Below are 9,077 nucleotides of genomic sequence, written 5' to 3' on the forward strand. Positions count from 1 at the left end.
CTCGTTCTTAAAGGTCTGAACCTGTGTGGGCATCTCTTGTCCTTGTGTGTCCAATGGCCCCATTTCATTTGCGGTCCTTCCCCGCTCTCATGCCATATGGTCCTCGTAGCACTGTCAACTACTCTGTCCTCCCCTCCCCCTTGCACTGGGGTGGGACAGTGACCCAGGCTGAACCTACCTTGGTTTGATAGAACAGCTTGGGCTGCAAGCAATCTTCTCATTTATTATACAGAAAGAACCAGGCTGTAGAATGAAGCCAAGTACAGACAAGCCGAGCCTAGTGCCAGAGCCCTGATGATATTGTCTGTACTTCTGGATTCAGGCATGTTTTCCTATTTGCATCCAAATGGTAGCCCAGGATAAACATGGTTCTGCACTTTGCTTTCTTCGTCTTTCAGTTAAACAATATAACCTTGAGATACTCCATATCAGTATAGAGAGAGCATCCTCATTTATTTTTACAACTACCTAGTACTTCATTGTTGGATGGATCAGGAATTGATTCAACCACTTCTCTATTGAGGGACATCTGGGGTTATTTCCAACCTTCTGATATTTCAAATGCATGTCACTTCATATTTTCCCAATGCTGTTAGCCTTAGAAGTAGGATGACTGGATTAAAGTACCAGTGTAATTTTTGCCAGATATGGACACATTCTTCTCCACAGGGATTGTTTTGCATGTTACCAGCAATATGGGAAAGTCTTGTTTCTCCACTATGTTGCTCACAGAGTATGTGGTCAAAGCTTTGGTTTTTGTCCTTTCCAGTATTTTAATCCTGTTCTCTTAAGTTTTGCCCTCCTTGGCAAGGCAAAGCAGCTGCTCACCAACATCCATAGTATTGACTTAATAAGACTGGGGAACATTCAGTGGGGTTGTTCTGGAGATGCTGGTGAACAGAATCTAGAGTAGGTGGAAGAGTCATCTGTTGGGGATCAAATTATGACATAATCATTGACATTGAAAGAACAGCCCATCACACTGGAAGGACGTAGGGGTAGAGGTGGGGGGAGTGATGGCAGTGAGCAGTATGGGAGCTGCATTCAGAGGTGAGAGATGGGAAAAAGTGTAGACAACACTTAGGGTGTTTGTCCCCTGCTGTTAGCTGTGTGAGTTGGTTTGGTTGATCTCAAGTGCTAACTCATGACATGTGAAGCCACTAATAATTAAAGAGGATTTCTAGTGTATGAAAATGTTTCTCTTTTCCAATCTTTTGGGAACTAAATCATCTCAATGCCCCCACCTCCACTTCATCCCTTCTCCAGCACACAAGTGAAAGCTATTTCAACATTGTTAGGGAAAGCTTCACACCTGTTCGCTGTTTACTAACTTTGCCTCAATCTTCCCATTTTTAATACAAATAATAAAAGTAGAGAAAGTCATTTTAGAAGCATACTTTCAAAATTTGATCAGTGGGGTAAAGGAGTCCTGAAAAGAAAGGACACATTTCACCCTTTAAGTAGAGAGTTTTCAAGTCACTTAGATTATTATTTTTTTAAAAAATCAGTAAACTTGTCAAAACTGTTAATTAAAGCAGCCGTTTCAGAACTTCTATCACAGAGTCGAAGGACAATAATTTACTGCTTCTTGCAAGTGAAAATGCAGTGTGAGGAGGAAAAAAAAGAAATCATTCCCTTTCTACCAAAAAATTGGACTCAAATAATTGAGCATTTGTGGCATCCAGCAAAGTATAGACTGAAATTCACCACAACACTTCTTGTGGTTGGCTGAATAATGGGTTCCAAAAATATCTAGGTCCTAATCCCTGGAACCTGTGAATGTTACCTTATCTGGCAACAGGGTTTGCAGGTGTGATTAAATTAAGGCTTTTGAGATGAGGAGATTATCCTGGATTGTCTGGGTGGGCCCTAAATGACCTCACAAGTGTCCTTATAAGAGGGCAGTGGGAGATTTGACTACAGGAAGAGAAGGTGATATGACGACCTCAATGAAGAGAGAGACAGATCTAAAGATAGAGGGAGGGGTCCTGAGCAGAGAAGTACAAGGAATGCGGCTCTAGACGCCAATGGATTCTCCTCTAGGAGCCTCTGGAGGGGGCGCTAACATGTTGATTTCAGCCCAGTGATGCCGCTTTCAGACTTCCGGCCTCCAGAATTGTAAGAGAATACATTTCTATTGTTTTAAGCTATCAAGTGTGTGGCGGTTTGTTACAGTGGCCATAGGAAACTAATTTATACACTTCCAAATTTCTAGGAAATAAGAATTTGGTGTTTGATTTTAAAGTTTACTAAGTTAATGGAGAGGAATAAGAACGTAAAGGCATTATTTAAAGGAACAAATATGACTGCCTCTTTTAGGTAGAAGAACACAACTGCATTACATTTCAAGTGCCTCACTTGTAAATAAGGTCAGTCTAGCTACCCTGAAGGGTCTCCCTGCGGTAAGCTATCCTGACTTTTAAAATGTATTGTTAGGCTTATGTTAAGTAACAAATTAAGGCCCGGAGGTTTCATATACTAGTCAGCTTTGGCTTTGATAATGATAATGATGTGTAGCAAAAATCTCAAAACTTCAGTGGCTACAACAAAAAATATCTATCTAGTTCACACTGCATGTTGGCAGCTGTAATTTGGGTGACCTTGCTCCAGGCTGCAGGTCAAGTTCAGGGCTGTTTCTTGGGTGTCCTTATGGTACCCAGGTGTAAGGAGTGACCCTCACCTGGGATGGAATGTTCTCACGGTGTAGGCCAGAAACACAGAAGAGGTGTCAAAAACTTGCAAAGCCTCTATGATCTCTGTTTTGAACTAGTCACACTGCTACTTCTGCTCATATTCTATCGGACTAAGTACGTTACACGGTCAAGTGCATTATCATTGGGGCAGGAACATTTATTCCTCCTGGAGGTGAGGAAGTGTATATCTGTTGAACAGTTATAATGTGCTCCATACCCCTCCACCCTAAAAAAGTTACCTGAAACCAAAGAATGATGCAGTAAGCAGCAAATAAATGCTGTAACAACACTGCAATTAAGGGGAGACTAATTTGGGGGGCTAGTGACTGAACCTCAGGCTTCTATATGAAACCGAGGCTCCCAAATGGGGCTAAAGTGGTCCCAGGGTGGTAGCGTCCCCTTAGCAGAAACAAACACAAAGCCACTTTGGATTGCCATAGACAAAGATTAACCAAATAAAATCACAACCAAATGAATTCACATTAAACACACGTGGAATGAAGTCTTGATGAGCAAGGGTCAGCAAAAACTACGGAAGATATATTCCAAACTTTTAGATATGACTTAGCAAAATATAAAATAAGTTATGTTTATATTTTGTTAAGTTATTTAGTTATAACTAAATATAAAGTTAGTTATGAAATGTTTAATGAAATAAAATTTGGAAACACTAAATAAAAAACTATAAACAATGACAAGGCTGGGACGCCCCTGGTGGCGCAATGGTTAAGACTCTGGGCTCCCAATGCAGGGAGCCTGGGTTTGATCCCTGGTCAGGGAACTAGATCCCACATGCGTGCAGCAACTAACAGCTCTCATGCCACAACTAAGGAGCCCACAAACTGCAACTAAGGAGCCCACCTGCCACAACTAAGACCCAGCACAACCAAATAAATAAATAAAATATTTAAAAAAAAGAATGACGAGGCTGATTTGAAAAAATTTCAGTAGAACTTTTGGACATGAAAAATTTGATTATGAATAAAAAACTCAACTGATGGGTTAAACAGTTAAACTCAACGAAATACTTATCAAAGTGGAAGAGAGAGCTGAAGAAATCACTCAGAGTGCAGCATAGACAGACAAGGACATGCAGTATGTTCAAGAGGTTAAGGGATACCGACAACAGAATTAGAAGGTCTACATCTGAGTAACTGGAGTCCCAGAAGGACAGATATAGACAATGGAGAAAGGGCAATATTTGATGAGATGACAACTGAGCATTTTCCAGAAAGGATAAAAGATTTAAATCCACAGTGCAAAGTATAATTAGACAGGATAAATAAAAAGAACATCACATATAGACAAATTATAGAAAACTTAGAACATTAAGAACAAAGAGCAGCTAAAGATGAAGCAGATGACCTACACAGGAACAGTAATTAGACTAAAAGCTGCCCATTCATCATCAACAATGGAAGCCAGAAATCAGAAGAATAGCATCTGCAAAGCACTGAGAATGAGACAAGCATTTACCCTGGGCAAGACTATAGAGCAGTTTTTCTTAAGGGTGGTTGCATTCCCCCCCAAACCCCCAAATAAATTAATTTCAGACCTACACTTCAGAATGGTAGGGGTGGGTAAAATTAGTGACACTAGTCACATTAACAGCATTGATTTACATCCTTCTACATTCCACAATGGCTTTCAGTCTGCTTCTAATACATAATTTTCACCATCTTGCATGAATGATGGTAGACATTTTCAGATAAAAAGAAACTGAGTTTATCACCCATGGACTTTTACTAAATGAATTTAAAAGGGTGTCCTTAAAGAAGAAAATGATCTCAAAGGAATGTCTAAGAAGCAACAAGGAATTCTTAGAAACAGAACCACAAAATATATTGGTAAAGCTAAAGAAATTGTATATAAAAATAATATCTAATTTGGTGGTTTAAAAAAAGTACAGAACGAAATTGGACAGTAATACCACGGAAGGAGTTGATGAACAAAAAGAGTGTCTTCAGCTTCTTGTATTGTTCAGATGGGGGATTAAGATATTAACTTTTGATTTGTCAAGTAAGGTATGCATGTAAAATGTCCAAGGTAAACAGGAAAAGAACAGTAAGGCAGTGATTAACATCCCAAATATAATAGGAAAATAAAGAACAATAACAGCATAATTCAATAAAAAGATGCATGAAAAATAAGAAAGAAAAGAGTAAAAATGTGAAAACAAATCAAACATTTCAGAAATATTAATAAATGATAAAAATAAATAGCTAATATAGTCAGATAAAAGGCAGGTATTTTGTTAGATTGGAAAAAAACTGGAATCATGTACCTATATCTCAGATATTTTATTATTTTTAGGGTGCTAGAATGAATAGCACACAGGTGTTCAAAATGTGTTTCTTAAAAAGCCTAGCTATTTTTATACAAAATGATTAGCTATTTACAAGTCATTGTAAATTTTGCTACCCACCTCTATATTTGTCAAAAGTTTTAAGTATGGTTTATTTGCCTGTATAATCATACACACCTTAAATCTGTGAGATTCCTCTGTGTGTCAATGAATGTCACTAAGTTCCAAGATGACACCGGGTTTTACAGGTACATGTCCATCTTCAAAATGTTTGCCTCATGAGCTTTCTTTTTCAATACAAAATACCAAAAATTGAAAAGAAAAAAAATACAGTGTTATTTATATGAAACACGCAGATATGTGACACTGTGTGTTCTCTTTGGGCACTTCCCAGACTTAAGATATACACAGCTTGCTAAGCCAACTCAATAATTTGTAGAAGCTTAGCATTAAAAATGTTCCCTATTTGTGATTACCCATTGTACTTGAAAATTGTTCTTGCTAACTTTTCACTTCTGGTGATCCAAGTGAATAGCACTTACCAAGCACCCACAGTATGAAATCTAAGATGTTAAAGGCAGCCTCCAAGGGCAACAAAATGGAAGAAATTCCAGAGATGAATCTACAAGTTAGGTTCTATATAATTGTTAAGTAGACGTGAAACTGATTGGAGGATGAAAGGACAGTTTTGCTTTGGATAAGACTGTAGCAAGAGTTTCTCTTAAGGGTTGTGCTCCCTGAACTACCCCTCTGCAAGAAATTGGACTAATCTGAGACTTCAGAGTGGTAGGGGGTGGGTAAAACTGCTCCCTGATACTAGTCACACCAAGTATATTTGTTTACATCCACAAAGGATTTGAGTATGTTTAAAACATGTAATTACCTCTAAACTGAAAAAAAAAAATGAAAAGATCATGGAAAACTTAAAGAATATCAGTCTAAGCCAGAGATCCCTAGATTTTGCTGTGCATTAGAATCACCTGGGGAGCTTCTAAACCTTCTGATGCCCATGTGGCACCCCTCAGCAATTAAAAGAGATTGTGTAGGGGGTAGGAGGTACAGAGCAGTGATTTTAAACAACCCCAGGTGTTCCTCTGTACAGCCAAGTTTGGGAACCACTGGCCAGGCCTGCCATTCTCAATCTTACAGGGACATTAGCATCACCTGGGAAGCTATTGAAACTACCATTGCCTGTGTTCCTATGAAAGTTACATCGGTCCTGTGAACCAATGAAATCATATTCTCTTAGGCTGGCCACTGGGTGCCTGGTCATTTTAAAGCTCCCCAGATGATAACAATGTGTATCCAGGGGTGAGAACCACTGTACTGGGGGAAAGCTGGTACATAATTACACAGGGGATTGATTTTGTTGTTTATGGGGTTCTTTTATGACTTAGGGCCATAAAATGGGTCCTGAGTTTCCTGGTGGCCAAAGTTAATAGGAAAACAAAATTAGTTGAAATAATTCTTGTCATCCATCATGGAAAAGCTTACCAATTCCTTAGAAGAAAGCTTTTCCTCCTAGGTCTGAAATAAATGTCTTGTTTGAGTCTTCTTACAGGAAACACTGAACGTTAAAGATCATGATTTTATTTATTTATTTTAAAAATTTTTTTGCTGTGAGGCCGAGATCATTTTTTTTACATCTTTATTGGAGTATAATTGCTTTACAATGGTGTGTTAGTTTCTGCTTTATAACAAAGTGAATCAGTTATACATATACATATGTTCCCATATCTCATTCCTCTTGCGTCTCCCTCTCTCCCACCCTCCCTATCCCACCCCTCTAGGTGGTCACAAACCACCTAGCTGAAAGATTATGTTTATAAAACACCTGTACAATACATGACATAAGGCAAGTTTCATATTGTGGTTTCTCATAACCATCCCTTAGGGAAAGCCAAGGGCATGACCCCAGAGTGCAGGCAGGTGTAGACTGCCCTGGTGGGGTTGTTGGAGCAGAATCATGGCAACAGGACAGGGAGAGGAAGTAGGACACACTCCTACAGCTCCCAGATGATGCAGCCTCACCCAAAGATAAAGTCCAGAACTGTGCTCCTCTAGGGCTGTAGGAAGGGTGTCCTGTGTAATTAGAAATTATAATTTTCTATTAGAAAAATTTTAAAAAGATTACCCTCCCTCCCATAATATAAACTGTACAGAACTTAACAAATACCTGGCTAGCGAGGATAAAGACGCAAGGACTCCTATACTATATAAGCCACAGGCACGGTGAAGAGCATATTAGAATGGGTGTGTGCCTGTGTGTGTGTGTGTTTGTAAATCTTCATGAAAAGAAAAATATTCTAGGCCTGAAAAGGTTGAAAAACTTTGGTCTGGACAGAATGTACAGAGAACTGTCTTTTGAACTGTGCCTCCCTAAAGATGATTTTTTTCTCTATTGGGCTTTTGTGGCATCTAAGTACTGTGGACTTAATGGCTCAAGATAGGTGGGGAAGGCTTCTGAGTACGGGGTTGACTCCAAGAGGCTTTGTCTTGAAAGAAAATCCTGAGTATGGCACACATTTAAGCCACAGTAATGTCGTAGGGAGGCAAAGGAGAGCTTAGGTTGGAGGATGAGTGTTTCCCTTCTTTCGAAAACGATCTACATGGGCACAAACAGATACTTAGCAAAGTAGCTGCGGTTTGGATCACGTGAGTTCTGCTTTCTGAAACAACTAACTTGAATGAAAATCCTAAAGGCACCCTGCGAATACCAAAGAGGGCACTTTTATGTTTTTTCAGAGGCAAATGCATGTTGTTTCTGTTTTCTTTTTGAACCCACAACTGTACTTAACATCTAAATTTAAGGAAAGGCTTCCTGAAAAAGTCGAGTGACGAATTTCTCTCTTATTTAAACTAGTCTCTGGCGTTCCTGTAAATCTGATGGATTAAATGAACTGCTTGCTAGAGAAACAGTAGCTGGGATGTGGGAAGAATTCCTACCGTGGCTAATAGGACGTCTTAATGGTTTGCATATGCAGAGGATTACCTTAAACTTGAGTCTGAGATTTCACGTTGCGGCTCACAAAAGAGCTGTCTTTTATTCAAAGAATCACGCTGTTTTCGAGTGGGTGGGTGTGTACTCAGAGCGGGCGCTGTGTTGGTTTTGTTCCGTGTAAGGTTGACAAGGCAGTAGCGACTTGCGGCCACACCGGGGCAGCCTCTTCCCGGCTGGCGGCCGGGCCGGGCGGATCGGCGCCGGGGCGCCGACAAAGCACCCAAGTTGAGCTTGCCAACAATTTAAAGGGGTCCAGAAACATCCATCTTCCCCCCTTTAAAAATTACGGCGAGCTCAGGGGTCTTGGTGAAAAGACCTCGGGGAAGAGAAATGGACTTTCTTGTGGAAAATGCCTTCAGCGGCCCCAAATGCCCAACCCGCCCGCTCCCCAAAGCGGAGGGAAAGCGGGAGCGGGAGGGGAGGGTGGATCAGCTCCGAGGGGACCCGCTTCTCGGCTGGGGAGCCCGCGGGGAACCGCAGGGGAGCGAGGGGGTGGGGTGGGCACTGGGGCCGAACTCCACCACCCCCGCGCCCGCGGCCCGCCCCCCAGCCCGGCCTGTGATTGGCTTGGGGGGCGCGTGTGCCCGCCCCGGCGAGGCGGGGAGGATCCCCTCTGAGCGCGGGGCGGGAGGAGGCGGAGGAGGGGGCGGGGAGAGCGGGGGCCGAGAGGGAGCGAGCTTGGGGGCGGGCGAGCCGGGTTCCAGAGATCAGAGAGCAGGCTCGGAGAGGGGCGGAGAGCGGCGGGCGAGCTGGGAGGGAGGGAAAGCCCGGCGGGCGCTGCGCCGCCGCCGCCCGCTGCACGGCGCGCTCTCGGGACCGCCGGCCCGCAAGGCCCCGCAGCCTTCCGGGAGGAAGCGGCGCAGGCAGCGGCCGGGGCGCGCGCGCTCGGGCTCCCTCACCTGCCGGCGCCCGGCGGGACGCGCGCAGGGCCGGACGGCCCCGGAGGAGGAGGGAAGACCTGGCCGCCCGCGCCGCAGCCCAGCAGCCCGGGAGCACGTCTGATCCCGCGCGGGGGGCCGGCTCCATGGCGACCGGGCTTGGGGAGGCGGTCTACGGACTTTCGGAAGACGAGGTGAGC

Source organism: Delphinapterus leucas, chromosome 14 (genome assembly GCF_059928025.1).
Source record: "Delphinapterus leucas isolate spDelLeu-1000000601 "Yukka" chromosome 14, BTC_Dleu_Yukka2, whole genome shotgun sequence".
NCBI lineage: Eukaryota > Metazoa > Chordata > Mammalia > Artiodactyla > Monodontidae > Delphinapterus > Delphinapterus leucas.